The following is a 20,528-nucleotide window of genomic DNA, read 5'->3' as shown; positions in this document are numbered from 1 at the left end:
TAGATTTATATGGGATTTATTTCTTCCCCAGCAGTGAGTTGTGACAATACATGTGAGATGTTACCAACCAGGGAAGTTCATTACAGACTCAGTGCCCTATGTTTTTATTGGGGGCTAGTCACATAGGCAGTCTGTGCCTAAGACATAACAGAATTTCAGATTCCCAGAAGGATAGCAGGTGTTTAGCATAAACCATACTGTTTGTACAAAGAGTTTAGGCATAGTAAGTCACTTATCAGGAAGGTGGGAACCAATCTGAAATTCAAGTTCTAGATGCAAGCCAAAGAGTAACCTCATATCAGGCCTTTCTAAAGATAAGTAGTCTCGGGCCTGCTATATTAATTAATTTCTGCTCACTCTGTCCTAAAGATGTATAGTTTTCAACAACAACATCAAATTACAAGACACATGAAAAGGCAAGAAAACTCATGACACTCCCAAGACATAAAAGCAAAAAGCAAAAACAAACAAACAGAGGTAGACTCAGATGGGATTTCCCCAGGCGTTTGAGGCTGCAGTGAACTGTGATTGCACCACTGCACTCTAGCCTGGGCAACAAAGCAAGACCCTATCTCAAAAATTAAAAGAAAAGAAAACAAAAAGATATGAAGTAGATGTTGGATCTAAAAAGGAATTTAAAATAACTATTATTAATATTTTCAAAGCTTTACCATGATGTTTTTCAACCGGAGGTGATTTTGTTCTCCAGGAGATATATGGCAGAGTATGGAGAAGTGTTTGGTAGTCATAACTGGAGAGGTGCAATTTGCATTTAGAGGACAGAGGTCAGGGATGCTACTAAATACACTACAAGCACAGGATAGCTTGCCACAACAAAGAATTATCCAGCCCCAAATCATGGTCCAAGGTTGAGATGCCCTGAGTAATCAAGACAGTGTGTTTTGGTGAAGGATAGAAAGATAGATTAATGGAAGCAACAGGCTGGGCGTGGTGGCTCACGCATGTAATCCCAGCACTGTGGGATTAGTTCACCATTTGTGGACAGTAAATACTTACATAGCCTCTGTGTTCTAACTGCATTTCCTTAGATTCTGTATTAGTCTATTTGGCACTCATTCATCAAGAGGCCAATTATATTAACTATATTTTCTTATTTTCTGTATTCTTGATGCTCTGGCATTTGGGGACCTTACAAAAAAACAGGGAGAGGCTGCTCCTCTCAGGCTAATTCCTAAAGATAATCACAGTTTTCCAGTGATCACAGCTTACATATATGCAAACCAACCAATCCTGAGTCTATACCTCTCTAATATTGTGATGTAGTAAGAAATATGTATTTTGGTCTTCATCCATGTCCATGGTTCTTGGCTCATGCATCCTAAAGCCCTTGTAGTTTCCTAAACAGAGTATTTTCTGTTAAAACACTTGTTCTTAGCAGGGTTCGGTGGCTCATGCCTGTAATCCTAGCACTTTGAGAGGCCAAGGCGGGCAGATCACGAGGTCAGGAGTTCGAGACCAGCCTGGCCAACATGGTGAAACCCTGTCTCTACTAAAAATACAAAAATTAGCCGGGTGTGGTGACGCACATCTGTAATCCCAGCTACTCATGAGGCTGAGGCAGAATTGCTTGAACCTGGGAGGCAGTGGTAGAAGTGAGCTGAGATTGCGCCACTGCACTCCAGCCTAGGCGACAGAATAAGACTGTCTTGGGAAGAAACAAAACAAAACAAAAACACTTGTTCTTTTGTCCTTGGTTATGTTCTGAATGTGTCCCCAAAATTCATATATTGAAACTTAATTGTCAATGTATTCGATTAAGAAGTGGAGCCCTTCACGCCTGTAATCCCAGCACTTTGGGAGGCCAAGGCGGGCGGATCACCTGAGGTCAGGAGTTTGAGACCAGCCTGCCCAACATGGTGAAACCCCGTCTCTGCTAAAAATACAAAAATTAGCCGGGCTTGGTGGCATGTGCCTGCAATCCCAGCTACTCTGGAGACTGAGACAGGGGAATCACTTGAACTGGGGAGGCGGACGTTGCAGTGAGCCAAGATCACACCATTGTACTCCAGCCTGGGCGAGAGAGAGAGACTCTGTCTCAAAAAAAAAAAGAAGTGGAGTCCTTAGGAGGTGATTAGATTATGAGGGAAGAGCCTACATAGATGGAATTAGTGTTTTAAAAAAAAGGATTGAGGAGACTAGGCGCAGTGGCTCACACCTGTAATCCCAGCACTTTGGAAGGCCAAGGCGGGCACATCACGAGGTCAGGAGATGGAGACCATCCTGGCTAACACAGTGAAACCCCGTCTCTACCAAAAATACAAAAAATTAGCCGGGCGTGGTGGCGGGCACCTGTAGTCCCAGCTGCTCAGGAGGCTGAGGCAAGAGAATGGTGTGAACCCAGGAGGCGGAGCTTGCAGCAAGCCGAGATTGCGCCACTGCACTCCAGTCTGGGCAACAGAGCCAGACGCCGTCTCAAAAAAAAAAAAAAAAAAAAAAACAGATTGAGGGAATGAGTCCAGCCCTTTAGTACCTTCTGACAAGTGGGGACACAGCATTCCTCCCCTCTGGAGGATGCAGCAACAAGGTCCCATCTTGGAAGCAGAGATCAGACCTAGCAGACACCAATCCTGCTGGCATCTCGATCTTGAACTTCCCAACCTCCAGAACTGTGGGAAATAATTTTCCATTATTTACAAATTACTTAGTCTCAGGTATTTTGCTATAGAAGTACTAAGGGACTAAGACACTTCAGTTCCTGAAATAGTACCAAAGTAATAAATGTGAAAGATGTCTTTATTGTTCATAACCAACCCCTTTCAACCACAAGTGAGTTAATGAGGTGATGTTGGGAAAGCCCCTACATAACCACAGGATAGGGCAACCAAACATGTGATGAGAAGGTTGGAAAGTTCTGCCCTGCTCCGTGACTTCTGGGGAAAGGAATAGGGTTGAAGGTTGAACTCATCACCAATGGCTGCTGATTTAATTAATCATGCCTACGTAATGAAGCCTCCATAAAAACACAAAGGGCTGTTTTCAAACAGCTTATTTCCCAGACCTCCCGCAGGCATTTTATTTTTTCTGTTCTTTAGGAGACATTGGTGGGGTAAACATACAAAAATGTGACTGCCTCATTCAACCAAGAGTCTTAGCCACAATTAAAAGATGTTCAGACGGAGCTGCACAGAAATGTGATGCTGGAGAACTAGAGCAACAGAGCCACATTAGGTATATAGATCGCTTCCCTGTATAGTCCAAATTTTGTTGTTTTTGTTTTTTGGGTCTTTGTTTTTTTGTTTTGTTTTAAGGAGCGGAGAGTTTAACAGGCAAGAAAGACGGGAGAAGACAGTAGGAAGAAGTTCCCCCATACAGAGATGGGGTGTGGGGGTGGGGGGGGGACGCTGTGATCTCAGTTCACAGCAACCTCTGCCTCCCAGGTTCAAGCCATTCTCCTGTGTCAGCCCCCCTAGCAGCTGGGATTACAGGCACACACCACCATGCCCGGCTAATTATGTATTTTTAGTAGAGACGGGATTTCGCCATATTGGCCAGGCTGGTCTCGAACTCCTGGCCTCAAGTGATCCACCTGCCTCGGTTTCCCAAAGTGCTGGGATTACAGGCATGAGCCACTGCACTCATGCTGGGTTTTTTTCTTCTTTCTTTTTTTTTTTTTTTTTTTTTTTTTTTTTTTTTTTTTAGTAGAGAGTATGCTGTTCAGGCTGGTCTCAAACTCCTGGGCTCAAGTGATCCTCCTGCCTCAGCCTTCCAAAGTGCTTGGGATCACTAGGCATGAACCACCATGCCCGGCCTTTCCTGCCATTGTTAAAAGCTTCAGGATTAGATTTTACGTCAGCGTTTCCTGTTGTCATATACTTCCCGCCATCATATTTCAGCAACCTCTACCACCTCCCAAAGTTTCTAGCTTAAAAAGTTATTGATTTCCTCCTAGTTCCCCTTTCTGTCAATTTTTAAATTTTATATTTGTTTTCAAATGAGTCATCACATTGATTTTAAAAATTTAAACAAGATTATAGTGAAAAAAGGAAGTTTCCCTTTCACAATTTATCTTCCCCATATGCATAATGACGGGTTTTTTAAAAAACTACTTTGAGTACTCATACTGATTTTGTATTCTAGTTCAGAAGAAATGTCTGAATGTTAAATGTTTACATAAAAATGCTATTTTATTATATCAGTAATGGAGCTTCCCCCCTATGAAATTGCTGCTCCAGGAAGATACAACCTTATCACAATTTAAAGAGAAAATGAGACTTGGAGGTTCAGATTCCTCTGCAGTCACAGTATCAGCTACCCATGCAGTGACCCACATTTAGGTGATTACACACATTCACACACAGATCCATACACGATCTTGCCCCCAACCTCCACACACTCCATATGACCTCCGCACCCGCAAAGCTGCACACATCTTGACCTCACCTCTCTCACCCACACGCCAATCTTACTGGTACGCGGTTTCTTTCACTCAACTACCCAGACACCCCTCATCTCACCAGCACAAGCAGTCCCACCGCAGTCTTACACACACTCGAGCCTTCCTTTGCCCAGACTCGCATGCATGACTGGGATCGCGGATTTGTCCCCTTCCGACTCCCCATCCTGGTTCGGTCTCACACGCTTAGGGGTGCACTCTCCCGGCTCCTCCACACGCTACGCAGCTGGCCGCCTCAAGAGCGTCTGCGTGCTTCCAGCATTAAGTGGAATTCCGAGCAGCCTCCGGGGCACAGTTAGTCTAGTCACTGCGGCCAGACTCCCGCCTCAGGACCCAGAGGACGCAGCCCACTTTGGCTGGGCTCATCCAGTCTCCGGCGAGGCTTGGACTACGTTTCCCAGGAGACCTTGCGGTCCAGTATGTCTCCCGGGGAGGGGCGGAAGCCCGGGAGCCGCCCTCTGAGGCTGGGCGGGGTGAAAGAAAACTTACTCCAGAGGAGTTAAACAGGCAAAAAGGACTTGGTTAAAGACTATTGCAATAGTCAACTTCCAATACAACAGTAGCTGGAGATTTATAACTAACGGGCTGGGTGAAGTAGTTAAAGCATGGTAAATTACTAAGAGGAACTCAAGTATCAAGGGTGGGGGGATTGTTGCTAAACTGGCTTAGCTGGATTCTTGCTGAAGTGGGGTTCGCAGGCTATGGAGGAGGTCTGGCCAAACAAAAAGGGCTCAGAGGAGCCTGACTAAAGCTTGGTCTAGGGAGTCCTTGTCAGGTGAGACTCCCGGAAGGCTCCGATGGGCAGCTCACCTCAAATATTTAGTTTTGTTGGTGCCAGATTCCGCGCCACGGGAATCGGGATGGCTGGGCTGTGTAGCTTTCGGCAACCTGTCGCTTTCTGGACTACACTTCCCAGAAGCCTCTAGGCTCAAGGCTCTCTCCCGCGATAACTAGATTGTCTCTTGAGGAGTGGGCGGGATCTTCCCGCGGATTTGGGCTAGCGGCCTTGGGGCTTTGTGAGATAGATGGGGTCGACTTGTTTGGATTCCAGTCGAGTGGAGCTGACCCTACCCGAACAGGCGTAAGTGAGGCTGCTCGGAGCCTGGGGCGAGAGGAACTCCCGACCTGTGTGGGCTGCGTAGGGAGCAGGCTAAGGAGTGATTGTGAGGAGTGTGTACGGTTGTGACTGGGGGTGTCTCTATGGTGGGCGTGTGTCTGTGCGACCGTGTATGGAACTGTGAGGGCGGGGAGGACTTTTTGTTTCTGCTTGTGCGGGTGTGAGTGGAGTTTAATTGTGACCGGGTTGGACACTGTGTTTGCGAGTGTGAGGTTCCTGGACCGCGGTTGTGACTGTGTGTCCCCTTTGCGTGTGTGTTTGTTACCATTTGCGGAACTGTGTGTATATGCCTTAATTGTGAGGTTTGTGGCTGCTTCCGTGTGTGTGTGCGCGCGCGCGTGTTGGTGATATTGTTGATGTAGGGTGCGTGTGACTTTGTTGTCATTGCGACCCCAAGGCGTATGTCACTGGGAGTTTTGAGTGAGAGATGTCCACGGACTCTGCAGTTGTGTCCGTGTCTGCCCCCGTGGTGTGTGTGAGTGTGTGATTGTGTGACCATGTGCAGCCTGTTGTGTTTAGGTTTGGGGTGCCTGTGACGTTTATGTCCCCATGGTGTGAGTGAGTGAGTTTGTGTGACTATGTGTCTCTATAGCCAATGTAGGTATGGGGAGTCTCTGTCTTTGTGACTTCAGCCACTGGAGACCTCTGTGAGCTCAGAAACAGATTCTGCCCAGAACGGCATTGACCCTGCCCGGATTGAGCAGGACGTCCTAGACTTCTTTGACTTTACTCTGTAGGTGGTGGGCAGTAGGGTAGCCAAGATAACTTCTGACATAGTCAAACCGGATCTCTCTCAGAAGAACCTGATGTTTCCTGACTCCTTTCTCCTTCCTCAGCTCTGCCCTGCTTGGATAGAGACCTCCGGAGAGGAGTAAAGAATGACTGTTGAACATCCTCAAGGCACCTGCAAGGTAGCTTGTCCTTTCCTCTTGTTTCCTGAAATCCCTTTTTCTTTGTCAGGACATAGTTGCTTTCCTTCTCTTGAAAATTCTTGCTTATCAGATGACCTGATCCCTGGAATTTCCCTTTTGAGAAAATGTGGTGTCTTCAAACCCCACCTCCAACACCTGATTTTCTCTTACTAATTTGTCAGACAATTTTAATTTTTCTTTTTTTTCTCTCTCTCTTTCTTTTATTTATTTTTTTGAGACAGAATCTGGCTCTGTCGCCCAGGCTGGAATGCAGTGGCGCGATCTTGGCTCACTACAGCTTCCACCTCCCGGACTAAAGCAATTCTCTTGTCTCAGCCTCCCGAGTAGCTGGAATTACAGGCATATGCCACCAAGCCCGGCTAATTTCTCTATTTTTAGTAGAGACAGGGTTTCACCATGTTGCCCGGGCTGGTCTCGCACTCCTGGGCACGATCTATCCGCCTGCCTAAGCCTCCCAAAGTGCTGGGATTACAGGTGTGAGCCACCGCACTCGGTTTTAATTTTTCTTTATGCTATCTTTTTTAAAAATGTGATTTCTTTCAGATTATAAAAGTAAAACATGCTTGTTTTAAATAATTTCAAAAGTACAGAAATCCCTGATGTAGAAAATTTATATATGCACATAAAACATAATTGAATTCATGCAGCATTTGCCATTTTATATCCTACATTTTCACATAAAATTAAATATTTTCCCACATAGTATATTTTGAAAATATTTTTAGAGATGCATAACATTTATTTGAATGCCAATGGCTTTTTTCTTCAAATTCGGTAAAGAAATGGCACCCACTTGTGCAGTTTAATAAGTAAAACACCCACTTGTTCAGCTTAACAAGTAAAATACCAACTTGTGCAGTTTAACAAGTAATTATAAAGATCCATGTAAGGGGTACCCAGATCAATAACTAGAATACATCCATCACTGAAGAAGCCTCTACTGTACTCCTCCATAGTCACAAACAACACTGTGCTTCTGTGATGATAACCACTATGGTCATTTCTTTGCCCTTCATTAGAGCTTTAGTACCTATGAATTAATCCCAAAGGCATAGAAGTGCAATTTTTGTTTGTTTTCTAACTTTGTATGAATAGACATTCTTTTGTTTCTGTTTTTCACAAAACACTACATAATAAAAGTGACAGTTCTTTTTTTTTTTTTGAGACAGAGTCTTGCCCTGTCACCCAGGCTGGAATGCAGTGGCAAGATCTCAGCTCACTGCAATCTCTGCCTCTTGGGTTCACGCGATTCTCCTCACTCAGCCTCCAGAGTAGCTGGGATTACAGGCACGTGCCACCACAGCCGGCTAACTTGTGTATTTTTAGTAGGGACTGGGTTTCACCATGTTGGCCAGGCTGGTCTCGAACTCCTGTCCTCCGGTGATCCACCTTCCTCAGCCTCCCAAAATGCTGGGACTATAGGCAAGAGCCACTGTACCCAGCCAACAGTTCATTTTTTATTGCTATACGTATACTATCCCATTATATGGACATATTATAATTTACTTATCCTTCTACTCTTTTTTGTTTGTTTTTGAGATGGATTCTTGCTCTGTTGCCCAGGCTGGAGTGCAATGGCATGATCTTGGCTCACTGCAACCTCCGCCTCCTGAGTTCAAGCGATTCTCCTGCCTCAGCCTCCCAAGTAGCTGGGATTACAGGTGTGTATCACTGGGCCTGGCTAATTTTTATATTTTTAGTAAAGACAGGGTTTCACCATGTTGGCCAGGCTGGTCTTGAACTCCTGACCTCAGGTGATCTGCCTGCCTCAGCATCCCAAAGTGCTGAGATTACAGACGTGAGCCACTATCCCTGGCCTTATCCTTCTACTCTTGATGGACATTTATCTTGTCATTTTTGGCTACTGCAGGCAGTGTGACTGTGATCATTTTGTGTGCATATTTTGGTACACATTTGCTTGCATTTCTGTAGTGTATATACCTAGCGATTAAATTACTAATAGTGTCTGGACACGGTGGCTCGTGCCTGTAATCCCAGCACTTTGGCGGGCCAAGGCATGCGGATCATGAGGTCAAGAGATCAAGGCCATCCTGGCCAACATGGTGAAACCCCATCTCTACTAAAAATACAAAAGTTAGCTAGGCATGGTGGCGTGCATCTGTAGTCCCAGCTACTCAGGAGGCTGTGGAGAATCGCTTCAACCCTGGAGGCAGAGGTTGCAGATCATGCTGCTGTCTGCCTGGCGACAGAGTGAGACTCCATCTCAAAAAAAAAAAAAAAATGCTGATAGGTAGGGTTTGTACATCTTCAGTTTTACCAAACATTGCCAAACTGTTCTCTAAAGATACTGTACTTTTGCCAGCAGTTTACAAGATTTTTCTTAGCTCCACATCCATGCTAGCCCTTGGCATCATAAAACTCTTAAATTTTTGCCAATCTGGTGGGTGTCTAATTTATATTTAATTTAAATTTCCTTTATTACTAATAAAGTTGAGCACTGATTCTTGGCCATTTGAATGTCCCCTTTTTTTTTTTTGAGACTGAGTCTCTATTGCCCAGGCTGGAGTGCAGTTGAATGTCCCCTTTTATAAGATGTTGTTCAAATATTTGACCAATTTTTAATTGGGTTGTTTTTCTGTGATTTGCAGCAGTTGTACATATATGTATATATCTTCTGTAAATTAATCTTTTTTTTTCAGTTGTATGTGTGATAAGTATTTTCACCTGCTCTGGTTTGGCTTTTCACTCTATGTGGTGCCTTTTGACAAATAGAAGTTCTGGGTTTCATTGTAATAATATCATTTCCTATGATTAGTCTTGTTTAAGAAATTTTTGTCTACCTTAAGGTAATGAAGATTTTCTTTGGTGTTAAAGACAAAAACTTGCTTGCCTGCCTTCCTTCCTTCTTTCTTTTCTTTTCTTTTTTCTTTTCTTTCATTTTTTTTGACCTGGAGTTTAGCTCTTGTTGCCCAGGCTGGAGTGCAGTGGCCTATCTCCGCTTACCGCAACCTGTGCCTCCTGGTTTCAAGCGATTGTCCTGCCTCAGCCTCCCGAGTAGCTGGGATTACAGGCATGCACCACCACGCCTGGCTACTTTTGTATTTTTAGTAGAGACAGGGTTTCTCCATGTTGGTCAGACTGGTCTGGAACTCCCGACCTCAGGTGATCTGCCTATCTCAGCCTTCCAAAGTGCTGGGATTACAGATGTGAGCCACCGCACCCAGCCAAGCTGAAAGCTTTCTAGATTTTGGCTTTAACGTTTAGGTCTTTACACCACCTGCAATTTTTTTTTTTTTTTTTTTTTTTTTTTTTTTTTGAGACGGAGTCTGGCTCTGTGGCCCAGGCTGGAGTGCAGTGGCCGGATCTCAGCTCACTGCAAGCTCCACCTCCCGGGTTTACGCCATTCTCCTGCCTCAGCCTCCCCAGTAGCTGGGACTACAGGCGCCCGCCATCTCGCCCAGCTAGTTTTTTGTATTTTTTTAGTGGAGACGAGGTTTCACCGGGTTAGCCAGGATGGTCTCGATCTCCTGACCTCGTGATCCGCCCGTCTCGGCCTCCCAAAGTGCTGGGATTACAGGCTTGAGCCACCGCGCCCGGCCTACCACCTGCAATTTTTGTAGGGTAGGATTCAATTTCATTTTTCCCCCAGGTGTGTATTCAGTTATTATAGTATCATTTATTGGAAAGTTAATATTTTCTGCACTGATATGCAGTGCCATTTTAGTAAAAAATTCAAGTAAACATATATGTGTATGTCTTATTTCTGGATTCTGTTCCGCTGGTCTATTTGTTACTCCTCCCAGTAATACCATACTGTCTTACTCACTGTAACTTTGTATTTGGAGCAAGTACACTCACGTTCTTTTTCCTCAAGAGCGTCTAGGCTGTTTGTGTTTCTTTGCATTTTCATGTCAATTTTTGAATTAGCTTGGTTGCACCGAAACATCTCTTGGAATTTTGATGAAATTGCATTGTATAATTTTATGAGTAGAAATTTGGAAACTCTTCTACACTTGATCTTAACCAAAAGGCCAAGAGACAATGGAGCACTCTTCTAATAACATGAGCCTCTCAGTTGATGTAGGTCTTAGTGTTTCTCAGCAAGGTCTTGCTTATCTCCTATAAATAGTTCTAGGCAAGTAGGAATCACATAATTCATTGTACAGAGTATTCCTTTGGCATTGACTGTCTGGAATCTGAGCAGTTCAGATAATGATCAATCATAATTTTAGTCTGGGCTTTTTTTTTTTTTTTTTTTTATTGAGCACCTATCTCCTCCTCCCTGTCCTTGTCCCCTTCCTCCTCCTCTTCCTTCTCCTCGAAAAGCAGCTTTATTAGAAAGACTGAAATGTGTGGTAACTCGAACAGCTAGGTTGTACCAGAAAAGAATTGAAAATTCCCTTTCTGATGTCTTCCAAAACTTGAATTTCATTTAAATGCACCTTGTTCTTTCCTCAGACCTCTAACTTCACCCTGGAGTTGAGCAGAAACATGGCTTGCCTTTTCCCTCAAATCAATCTTGGACTCCAGACAAAGGGTTGGAACTTTGAGCCAATAAGCGGGTTACTGGTAACAGTACCTGAGGAAAGACAAAGCTGTGGGTGAAAGGTTCTTTATATACGGTATCCTCCCATTCCTATCTTCTCCAGCTCTTTATGTATTAATATATTTTTAATATTTGCTTTTATTCTTGGACTCCTCAAATACATTTTTGGAAGTGGGGGATATGAAAATTAGGTATAGATTTACATATAACGTAGATATTTATTGCCTAATATTTTTGTGTTAGTAACATCTGGTACAATCAAGCCTGCTTTTTATGGTATCTTTTACTCTTCTCACTTGCCACGTTTGTTTGTTTGTTTGTTTGTTTGTTTTTTGAGATAGAGTCTCACTCTGTTACCCAGGCTGGAGTGCACTGGTGCGATCTTGGGTCACTGCAAGCTCTGCCTCCTGGGTTCGCCATTCTCTTGCCTCAGCCTCCCGAGTAGCTGAGACTACAGGTGCCCACCACCACGCCCGGCTAATTTTTTGTATTTTTAGTAGAGATGGGGTTTCACTGTGTTAGGCAGGATGGTCTCGATCTCCTGACTTCGTGATCCACCCGCCTCGGCCTCCCAAAGGGAATTACAGAGTGAGCCACCGCGCCTGGCCTTTTTTTGTTTTTAACGGAGTTTCACTCTTGTTGCCCAGGCTGGAGTGCAATGGTGTGATCGCAACCTCTGCCTCCCGTTCAAGTGATTTTCCTGCCTCAGCCTCCCGAGTAGCTGGGATTACAGGCATGTGCCACCATGCCTGGCTAATTTTGTATTTTTAGTAGAGACAGGGATTCTCCATGTTGGTCAGGGTGGTCTCAAACTCCTGACTTCAGGTGATCCACGCAGCTCGGCCTCACAAAGTGCTGGGATTACAGGCATGAGCCACCGCACCCGGCCCATGTTTCCTTTTTAACTACCCTTTTCTCTTCCTCACCTCTCACCTCCACTGTGCTATATGAGGTAATTTCTGCCTCTACATCTTTGCCATCTTTTCTTCCCAACTCTTTAGTTCACATATTGTCTTCATTGGAAAAAAAATCATCTCAGATTATTTTACCCACACTAGTCTTATCTCTCTGTAATACGGCATAAAGAATGTGATCTTAAGTATCAGAAAAATGTGGCATCTGATTTCACCCATACCACTTGTGAGTTGTTTAACCTGTGAGGAAGAGATAATAATTTTCTCTCAGTGTTGTCAACATTGAAATAATTTATGTGCACAACACTTGATACACATCAGGTGTTGAGTAAATGTTATTTCCCTTCTTTACTTTTCATTCTTGGGACCTCTATAGCAATTATAATAGAAAGCATTTAACTAAATAGCTTTGGTTTTTCCCAAAATATCTTATATGTAAGTTTTGCTCCCTACCTACATTGTAAATCATTTAGAACAGGATTTTGACTTTCAGTTCTCTTATATGTAACTTTTCAATCCATTTTAAATTTGTTTTGCTTTGATTTGGGGATTTATATTCAATTTTTTCTCATTTACCTAGTCTTATTCCCATATCATTTATTCAGTGATAACTTACTTGCTTTTCCCTTACTTCGTACTGCCTACTTGGTGATATTATAGTGATATTCAAATAGTTATATATTTGAATTTTTTTTCCAGTTTTGATTTATGTCTCTGTGCTTCTTCCTGAACCATGTTTATATTTTCTTTCAAAAACCTTTGAATACATGATCAAATGTGTCACTTCTTAAGAGTGCTGTATTTGGCCAGGCCAGTGGCTCATGCCTATAATCCCAGAACATTGAGAGGCCAAGGCAGGTGCATCACCTGAGGTCAGGAGTTCGAGACCAGCCTGGACAACATGGTGAAATCCCATTTCTACTAAAAATACAAAAATTGGCCAGGGCATGGTGGCAGGTACCTGTAATTCCAACTACTCGGGAGGCAGGAGAATCGCTGGAACACGGGAGGCAGAGGCTGTAGTGAGCCAAGATCGTGCCACTGCACTCCAGCCTGGGTGACAGAATGAGACTCTGTCTCCAAAAAAGCAAAAAAAAACAAAAAAGATTGCTGTATTCTTTATTTTCATTTCTAAATTTGTTTCCTTATTACAACAAATTTAGAAAACAGTAGGATAAAGAAAAAACAAAGGTCATCTGTAATCCTATCAATTAGATGTAGCTACCATCAAATTGTTACAGCAAATACTTAGAATTATTTTTTAAATATGATCATTGTGTAGCTATTGATCTGTGTAACCTGGGTTTATTATGCCAAAATACATATAAACAGCTGTCCATGTTAACATTTATCTTTATCATGAATTGTAATGGCGTCATAGGGTTATTTCACCAAGTGTTTTTTGTTGAATATAGTTTGCTTACAAATTATTGCCTTTCTAAATAACCATCTACTTTGGCCAAATGCTAATGCTTGTTTTTTTCCTTTTCAGTAAAATTATAATTATATACATAATTAATGAATATATTTTTCTTATAAAAATAATTTATATATTATAGAGGGGCTCAAGTCTTGTGCAGCCACAGTCCCCAATCCCAGGTATCTACCCAAACGTAGCCATTGTTATTGGTTAATTATTCATTTTGTTAATCTTTATTCTATGCATTTAAGTACATACATATGTACATACATGTACATTTCACTAAAGAGTGAAATTATAGGAATAATAGCATATGTGTATTTTATTTGGTTTTATTTTATTTTATTTTATTTTATTTTATTTATTTATTTTTGAGATGGAGTTTTGTTCTTGTTGCCCAGGCTAGAGTGCAATGGCACAATCTCGGCTCACTACAACCTCTGCCTCCAGGGCTCAAGCAATTCTCCTGCCTCGGCCTCCCGAGTGTCTGGGATTACAGGCATGCGCCACCACATCCGGCTAATTTTGTATTTTTAGTAGAGACAGGGTTTCTCCATGTTGGTCAGGCTGGTCCCAAACTCCCGACCCCAGGTGATCCACCCGCCTTGGCCTTCCAAAGTGCTGGGATTACAGGCGTGAACCTGGCTGAGTATATGTATTTTAAATGTCAGTAAATACTTCCAAATTAAATTTCAAATTGGCTTGATCACTTCACAGTACACTCAGTTGTCTTACAGAATCAGCTTTTCTAACTGCCAGTTAGGTCACTTATTGCTGCAAAAGGTACAAAATAGCACTTAGAACAAATAATGATTTCATTTCATTTCAGGTAGCTATTCTTTTTTTGTTTGTTTGCTTGAGACTAAGTTTCGCTGTTGTCACCCAGGCTGGAGTTTAATGGCATGATCTCGGCTCACTGCAACCTCCACTTCCTGGGTTCAAGCAATTCTTCCTCAGCCTCCCAAGTAGCTGAGATTACAGGCGCCTGGCACAACGCCCAGAATTTTTTTTGTATATTTAATGGAGATGGGGTTTCACCATGTTGTACAGGCTGGTCTCCAACTCCTGACCTCAGGTGATCCGCCCACCTAGGTCTCCCAAAGGGCTGGGATTATAGGCATGAGCCACGTCTGGCCTAAGCTAGCTATTCTTAACCTTGGTCCCACTCTCAGCAATTCTGATTTAATTGGTCTGGGGTATGGCCTGAGCATCACCATTTTTCTCATTATCGTTTTATGACTAATCAAGCAAAGCAGTGGGAATGAAGAAGGAATAAAGAAATCTGTAACTGGTTGTGATCAATTAGTTGTAAACACCACTTGCACTTGGACTAGCCAACCCTAATTTGTGAAAGGTCACTAGATGACTCTAACGCACTGCTGCAATTGAGAACTGATGACTTCAGTGCACAGAAGCTGATAGAAAACATTAAAATTTCATTTGATGCGGAGTGGGTTCAAACTTTGGAATATTTAAAAAACTACCCAAGAGGCCAGGTGCAGTGGCTCACGCCCGTAATCCCAGCGCTTGGGAGGAAGGTGGGCGGATCACCTGAGGTTGGGAGTTCGAGCAGCCTGGCCAACATGGTGAAACCCTGTCTTTACCAAAAATACAAAAATTAGCTGGGTGTGGTGGTGGGCACCTGTAGTCCCAGCTACTTGGGAGGCTGAGGCAGGAGACCCCTTGAAACTGGGAGGTAGAGGTTGCAGGGAGCCAAGATCGCACCAATGCACTCCAGCCTAGGCTGTCTCAAAAAATAAAAATCAAGTAAGATGCTGTCTTAAAAAATAAAAATAAAAATAAAAAATAAAAAGCTACCCCAGTGATTCTAATGTACACTCACGAATGAGAATCACTGAGTTAGACAGTGGTGATTCATTTTATGGAGCTGAGCACAGTAACTATGGAAGAAAAATCAAAGTCATGTATCAAGAAAGTGGCGGAAGGAGTAGTTTTGGTGGAGGCAGTCAACAATATCTGCCATACCTGTGCACTTGCTAGCAATTTATTGTATGAAAATACACTGGTCATCTTAGTGGTGTCTTGGGGGAGAGAAAACCTAAAGTATATGGTACATACACATACCACGTTTAATCAGCAGTCTTCTTTTTAAAAACAAAAAAAAACTTTCAAAAGCTTTGGGTTTTGTAAATCGTAAATTTTTTTGCTTTTTTTTTTTTTTTTTTTTTTTTTTTTAACAGAGTGAGTTGCTCAGGCTGGAGTATAGGAGTGTAGTGGTAAGATCTCAGCTCACTGCAGCCTCTGCCTCCCAGTTTCAAGTGATTCTCCTGCCTCAGCCTATTGAGTAGCTGAGATTACAGGCACACACTGCCACACCCAGCTAATATTTGTATTTTCAGTAGAGATGGGGTTTTGCCTTGTTGGCCAGGCTGGTCTCGAACTCCGGACCTCAAGTGATCCTCCTGCCTCGGCCTCCCAAAGTGCTGGCCTCCCAAAGGCGTGAGGCACCGCAACCAGCCTTTTATGTTTTATTTTTATCTTCACCAGTTCTTTTGCTTTTTTTAATGTTGAGATTCTTTTGTTGTGATGTTGAATTCAAATCTGTTTTATACTATTTTTATACAGGCATTTAATTCTATGAATTACTTTTTATCTGGTAATTTCTTGATGTCCAGTTTTTGATATGTATCTTGCTCTTGTTTACCTCATTTTTTAGGCTATTTGTGTTTCCATTTAGTTTCATATTTAACATGAGAATTATTTAGGAATATGTTTTGTTACCTTTAAAATTTTTATTAAATTTGAAACTTACAGAAGTTACAAGAATAGCATAAAGTATTCCTGCATAGCAGTTACTCACATTCACCAGTTGTTACCTTTTGCCTATTTGCATTATCATTCTCATATGAAATTGTTTTCTTCTCTCTCTGTCTCTACACACACACACACACACACACACTCCACACACATTTTATCTGTACCGTTTAAGACTAAGTTGCAGATATTTTGCCCCTTTATTTCCTAACAACAAGAATATTCTCTTACATAACCCACAGTACAGTTATTAAAATTTTAACATTTATATGATACTCTAATCTGTATTTAAAATTTTTGACTCATCCCAGTAGTGTTCTTTGTAACAAACCACCCTACCCTCTCCCCTCATCTATCCAGGAACCACTTTAAAATCACACTTTAAATTTATTAATTATGTCTCTCTAGTCTTCTTTAATCTGAAAGAGTTCCTCTCTCTTTGTCTTTCATGATCTTGGCATTTTTGAAGAGGAGAAGCTAGTTATTTTGTAAAATGTCCCTTAATTTGGGTTTGTCTTATGGTTCATCATGCTTACATTCAGGCTATGTATTTTGTGGCAGGAATAGCATAAAGGTAATAATCGTATCCTTCTTGCTGCATCATCTCGGGAGATTCATGCTGTTGACTTATTGCATTTCTGGAGCTGTTAACTTTGATAATTTGTTAAGGGGATATCTACCATGTTTCTCAACTGTAATATTGACAGTTGTCTATTTGTAATTAATAGATAATTTGTGGAGATATACTTTGTAACTGCGTAAATAACTGGTCACCAAACTTTTCCCCACTAGTTTAACATCCACCCATTGATAATTATTCCTGGGTCTGTTATTAGTAAGATGTAATAGTAATAATGGCAGGGTTTTTTTTGTTTGATTTCTATCGCCATTATTTTGTCTGTATTAATTAGTTGGCATTCTGCTATAAAGAAGAGCTTTCCCTTCTCTCCTACTTATTCATTTGTTTATGTCAATATGAATTCATAGATGTTTACTTTCCTCAATGGGTTAAAATCTGTTACTTATTTTTATACTCAAATTGTCCCAGATTTGGCCAACAGGAACGCATTCCAGCTGGCTTCTGTGTTCCTTTGACTTCTCTTCATTATTCTTTGAGCATTTCCTTACTTCCTGGAATGACAAGATGTTCCAGGCTGGTTCCTAAATACTGTCTTAGTTCCAGCCTGGAATGAATCGTTTCTCTAAAGAGCTCTGGTTCCTTGGTATGTGAATATTTGGAAACCAAGATCCAGATGATGGGACTGCAGTGTTCATTCTTGTCACAACGTGTTCCATATTTGTATCTTCCTTCTGTAGTACTTAGAAACCTGGCTTCCATTATCCTCATTATTTTTACGAATTTGTTCAAGTCTAGAATTTATAAATATAGAATGTGAGTATACTAACCTCTACTATAGTAAAAATCAAGCATACTAAGTAGGGTTCAGTATTTGCTTATAGTTCTCTTTATCTTTTTATTTTTATTTATTTATTTTTTTTTGAGACGGAGTCTTGCTGTTTCTCCAGGCTGAAGTGCAGTGGCACAATCTTGGCTCACTGCAACCTCCGCCTCCTGGGTTCAAGTGTTCCTCTTGCCTCAGCCTTCTGAGTAGCTGGGACTACAGGCATGCATCACCATGCCAAGCTAATTTTTTGTAGTTTTAGTAGAGACGGGTTTTCAGCATGTTGTCCAGGATGGTCTTGATCTCTTGACCTTGCAGTCCACCTGCCTCCGCCTCCGAAAGTGCTGGGATTACAGGCATGAGCCACCATGCCTGGCCTTTCTTTTTTTGAGACGGTGTCTCGCTGTTGTCCAGGCTGCAGTGCAGTGGCATGACCTCAGCTCACTGCCACCTCCGCCTCCCTGTTCCAGCAATTCAACTGCCTCAGCTTCCCGAGTAGCTGGGATTACAGGCGCCCACCACCACACCCGGCTAATTTTTGTATTTTTTGTAGAGACGGGGTTTCGCCATATTGGTCAAGCTGGTCTTTAACTCCTGACCTCAAGCAATCTACCCACCTTGACCTCCCAAAGTGCTGGGATTACAGGCATGAACCACTGCACACGGCCAACTTCTCTTTATCTTTAGACTGGGAGTACATAGTCAAACTATTGTATTCTAATTTACTTGGATTTGGTTTTTTCCCCCATTAAGTTTGCTTTTGTTATTCATTTGAAATACATTTAAGTTTGTTCCTACCATTTGGCCTTTTTTGTTACTCTATTCTTGGTGACTTGATTGTATGAATATGTAAAAATATTAGCATGCTTCCAAAAGTTAAAACTAGCTGGGTGCGGTGGCTCACACCTGTAATCCCAGCACTTTGGGGGGCTGAGGCAGGTGGATCACTTGAGGCCAGGAGTTCAAGACCAGCCTGGACAACACAGGGAAACCCCATCTCTACCAAAAAATACAGTAATTAGCCAGGAGTGGTGGTGCACACGTGTAATCCCAGCTACTTGGGAGGCTGAAGCAGGAGAATCACTTGAACCCGGGAGGCGGAGGTTTCAGTGAGCCAAGATCATGCCACTGCATTCCAACCTGGGCGACAGAGTGAGACCCAGTCTCAAAAAAAAAAAAAATGTTAAAACTATGCATAAAGGTAAAGTTAGAGCATTATCACTCTGCTCCTCCCACAACCCTTGTTTTGGTGAGCATCAGTGGGCTCAACTGTGTCCCTTCCAAAATTCGTATGTTGAAAGCATAAATCCCAGTGCCTTAGAATGTGAATGTATTTGGAAACAGGGTCTTTAAAGAGATAATTCAGTTAAAATGAGGCTATTAAGGTGAACACTCATTCGACCTGACTCTTATCTTTATAAGGGAGGAAATTTGGACACACAGAGAGATGTCAAGGATAGACACAGAGGAAAGACCATGTGAGTGCATAGCAAGAAACAGACCATCTGCAAGCCAAGGCGAGAGGCCTCAGAAGAAACCAAAGCTACAATCAGCATAATCTTGGACTAATGTCCATAACTGTGAACAAACAAATTTCTGTTATTTAAGCCATCCGGTCTGTGGTATTTTATTATGGCAGCCCTAGCAAACTAATACAGTGACTTATTTCCTCCTGGGTCATACTATATACCTGTCTCCCTGGGTTATGCTGAGATTGGACCCTCATTATAGATGTATAATGAGGATTGAGCATTTCCTTACTTCCTGGAATGAGAAGATGTTCCAGGCTCATTCCTAAATACTATCTCAGCAGACAGAACATTTCTGGTGGATCTTACAGAGCACAAGCATGCCCTTTGCGCTACTCCAGGTTATGTTATCTTAGGGTTTTCTTTTTTTTTTTTTTTTTTTTTTGAGACGGAGTCTCGCTCTGTCGCCCAGGCTGGAGTGCAGTGGCGCAATCTCAGCTCACTGCAAGCTCCGCCTCCCGGGTTCACGCCATTCTCCTGCCTCAGCCTCCCGAGATCTTAGGGTTTTCAACCAGAGGAAAACTAATTTCTCAAATGCTGGATTGCAAGTTATTTCCAGTAGTAAGAGAGGTCACCACAGTGACTTAGGAGTTCAAGATTGCCGGTTTCAAATGGGTCCTATCCATATGTCTCAACTCCAAATTTCAGGATCCCATTCTTTGCCAGTCAGTCTTCTTTCACATGAAAAATTTGACAAGACTGTGAATTCAACATTCATCACAATTCAGCAAACTGAGCAATTGTGTGTTTTTCAGCAATGTCAGCCCTATGGCTACAAGAAAGGGGAGAATCTTTTTTTTTTTTTTTTTTGAGACAGAGTCTCGCTCTGTCGCCCAGGCTGGAGTGCGGTGGCCGGATCTCAGCTCACTGCAAGCTCTGCCTCCTGGGTTTACGCCATTCTCCTGCCTTAGCATCCCGAGTAGCTGGGACTACAGGCGCCCGCCACTTCGCCCGGCTAGGTTTTTTTTTTTATTTTTTAGTAGAGACAGGGTTTCACCATGTTAGCCAGGATGGTCTCGATCTCCTGACCTCGTGATCCGCCCATCTCGGCCTCCCAAAGTGCTGGGATTACAGGCTTGAGCCACTGTGCCTGGCCAAGGGGAGATTCTTTTAGGATTTTTATGGAAATGCTTTCATTCTCAGATTGTGACTTGAACTGAGCGTTAATAAACCTGAGCTTATCAGCTTCTCTTTATGCATTTAAGTTAACGTATGTTAATCCATCCCACACCGCAGTCCTTATATCATTACTGCCATAATGGTCAAGTACAGCAACTATTTAGCTCCCAAGGCATGTGCTTTAATTGACACTTCATTCCAATCAACTGTGGCCTAATTCATTGTAACATTACTGCATGCCATGAATATCTACCAACCCAAACCCCATTGGCATGGACCTCTGCACGGCAGTCAGTCCCAAAGGATTAGCAAAAAGATACTAAAAGGCGTGACCAAACTAATCCCAGAGTTCCATCTTTACAGGCCTTTCACCTGGAACCACATCAGGTACCAATTCT

General features: G+C 42.5%; 2 protein-coding genes across 4 annotated transcripts in view; one reads left to right on the top strand and one right to left on the bottom strand.

The window, feature by feature from the left end:
- The window catches only part of ZNF790 (zinc finger protein 790), a 28,752-nt gene extending 23,432 nt beyond the window's left edge, over positions 1-5,320 (bottom strand). The window contains exon 1 of one of the 2 annotated variants that reach the window (XM_073016579.1): positions 5,225-5,320. The gene's annotated coding sequence lies outside the window, so the exon portion shown is untranslated. Of the gene's footprint in view, positions 1-4,475; positions 4,818-5,224 lie in introns of those variants that run through there. The other variant, XM_007996569.3, reaches the window with a different exon arrangement.
- Positions 5,321-5,373: 53 nt separating this feature from the next.
- Positions 5,374-20,528, top strand: part of ZNF345 (zinc finger protein 345) — a 30,339-nt gene continuing 15,184 nt past the window's right edge. The window contains exons 1-3 of one of the 2 annotated variants that reach the window (XM_073016583.1): positions 5,374-5,495; positions 6,368-6,442; positions 10,883-11,021. The gene's annotated coding sequence lies outside the window, so the exon portion shown is untranslated. The remainder of the gene's footprint in view (positions 5,496-6,367; positions 6,443-10,882; positions 11,022-20,528) is intronic. The other variant, XM_007996562.3, reaches the window with a different exon arrangement.

Source organism: Chlorocebus sabaeus, chromosome 6 (assembly GCF_047675955.1).
Source record: "Chlorocebus sabaeus isolate Y175 chromosome 6, mChlSab1.0.hap1, whole genome shotgun sequence".
In the NCBI taxonomy this organism is placed as follows: Eukaryota; Metazoa; Chordata; class Mammalia; order Primates; family Cercopithecidae; genus Chlorocebus; species Chlorocebus sabaeus.
Note: the sequence above shows the minus strand (reverse complement) of the source record. Positions and strands in the feature narration are given on the sequence as shown.